General features: G+C 35.4%; 1 long non-coding RNA gene across 1 annotated transcript in view; it reads left to right on the forward strand.

The window, feature by feature from the left end:
• Positions 1-1,959, forward strand: part of LOC147027109 (uncharacterized) — a 2,832-nt gene extending 873 nt beyond the window's left edge. Inside the window, exons 1-2 of the long non-coding RNA XR_015058684.1 lie at positions 1-254; positions 352-1,959. The exon at positions 1-254 is cut by the window's left edge and continues 873 nt beyond it. This is a non-coding gene — a long non-coding RNA (uncharacterized LOC147027109). The remainder of the gene's footprint in view (positions 255-351) is intronic.
• The last annotated feature ends 353 nt before the right edge of the window (positions 1,960-2,312 follow it).

The following is a 2,312-nucleotide window of genomic DNA, read 5'->3' on the forward strand; positions in this document are numbered from 1 at the left end:
ATTTTCAAACTTTGATTGAAGCATACTCATTTAATAATTAAATAACTTAATTAATACATTATTATTTTCTCTCACAGGAAATTGTGTCTGAAATACAAAATGAAAATACTGCTTTTGCTACAACTTGGGGCGAAATTGTTGGCTTGGTTGAAGACCTTGAGTGGGATGACTTTGGTGTTCCTTGGAACTCTCTGTCTTGTATGGAACTAAACCTTCAAGTTGATGAACTGGATTCAAACCTCTTATCTATTGAGGTAAGATTTTTTATTTTCCTATTTTCAAACTTTGATTGAAGCATACTCATTTAATAATTAAATAACTTAATTAATACATTATTATTTTCTCTCACAGGAAATTGTGTCTGAAATACGAAATGAAAATACTGCTTTTGCTACAACTTGGGGCGAAATTGTTGGCTTGGTTGAAGACCTTATGAGCGACCAAGACCCACAGAACGAGTTCGTCCTTGATGACCCAACCAAAGAGTTATACCTTGGAGACCAGCAAAATCCTGAAAAAGAGTTTTACAGCAATAGTACTCATTGTGAGTTATCAAGACAATACCCACTGAACAAGTTATACCTTGATGAGCCAGAATACAAGTTTTACCTTGGAGACTCACAAATTTTGAAAAAATCAGTAAATGAGTTCTGCCTTGATGGTTTAAATAACTACCTTGGAGACTCAGGAAAAGGGTTCTGCCAAGATGGTTCTAAATATGGGGCCTACCTTGGAGACTCACAAATTTTGAAAAAATCAGTAAATGAGTTCTGCCTTGATGGTTTAAATAACTACCTTGGAGACTCAGGAAAAGGGTTCTGCCAAGATGGTTCTAAATATGGGGCCTACCTTGGAGACTCACAAATTTTGAAAAAATCAGTAAATGAGTTCTGCCTTGATGGTTTAAATAACTACCTTGGAGACTCAGGAAAAGGGTTCTGCCAAGATGGTTCTAAATATGGGTCCTACCTTGGAGACTCACAAATTTTGAAAAAATCAGTAAATGAGTTATCCTTAAGAGACTTTGTAAGTTGGTTTTACTTTGAATACTTGAAATGTGGGTTCTGGATTGATAACTCACAATGTGATACATATCTTGGAAACTCAACGGGAATGTGGTTATACCTTGAAGACTTGGAAAGTTGGGTTTATGTTGGACACTTGAAACTTTTTTGGGGGCTTTTATTTATTTATTTATTTATTTATTATTATTATTATTTTATTTATTTATATTTTGGAGACTTTTGGAGTTGCTATCACTCTTTGGGATCTAAACCTATCGATGTAGTTCTTTGTTGGATGGTGCTTGATGGGAGCAAGATCAAGAAAGTTCTGGGAAGAAAGTGCAGGCTTACTCCCCTTTTACGTCATCAAACCTGAAAGCCTTAAAAGACAGAATTGGAAGAAGAAAAAAAAAACGTAAAAATATATATATATAGGTGGAAATCTCATTTTGAAAAAGACATTGTGTTGGGCGAGGATTGAGTTGGGGTTGAGATTTTGAATGTGAGGGTTGGGGTTGAGATTTTGAATGTGAGGGTTGGGACACACACACACATACACATCAACAAACAAAAGTTAAGCCTTGACTATTCAGTTGAGGATTCTGTGTTTGGGGTTCACAGATCTAAGAACGTCCCCCTTGACACACATTATATACTGTTATACACCTCGGACTTGGCCCTCGAGTGTCCACAACGGTGTATAGTAGGAGGGAGTGAAGCGCCAACCTATTGCTCCCATTGCACACACACACACACACACACAAACAAAAGTTAAGCCTTGACTATTCAGTTGAGGATTCTGTGTTTGGGGTTCACAGATCTAAGAACGTCCCCCTTGACACACATTATATACTGTAATACACCTCGGACTTGTCCCTCTAGTGTCCACAAAGGTGTATTATCTGCTTAGTTTTGTCTTTTGTAATTCCTGTGAATAAAATGAACCTAAAATCTCTTCCCCTTCCAAATCATATATTTTATAAGTCCAAGGAACTGTATCTATTACATCAACAATTTTAAAAAGTTCTTTCGTCCATCGTTCAGTAAAACCCTTTTCAAAATGAGATTTCCACCTATATATTCTTACGATATCACCAACTTTGAACTTAGGTTTTCTGACATCACAAAATACTTAGGTTATCACAAAATAGTTGAATTATATCTTCAATGTTATAATCATTTAGGTTTTTTTGACGTTTAAATAAACCTATTATATCTTCTTTTTGAAGACCAGCATTAAAACCTTGTGAGAGTAGTTGATACTCTGGTTGAAAACTCGACTTTGTGAAAATTATTAAATTATCATAA

Source organism: Eptatretus burgeri, chromosome 5 (assembly GCF_056783735.1).
Source record: "Eptatretus burgeri isolate ZD-2024b chromosome 5, Ebu_testis_v1, whole genome shotgun sequence".
Taxonomy (NCBI): domain Eukaryota; kingdom Metazoa; phylum Chordata; class Myxini; order Myxiniformes; family Myxinidae; genus Eptatretus; species Eptatretus burgeri.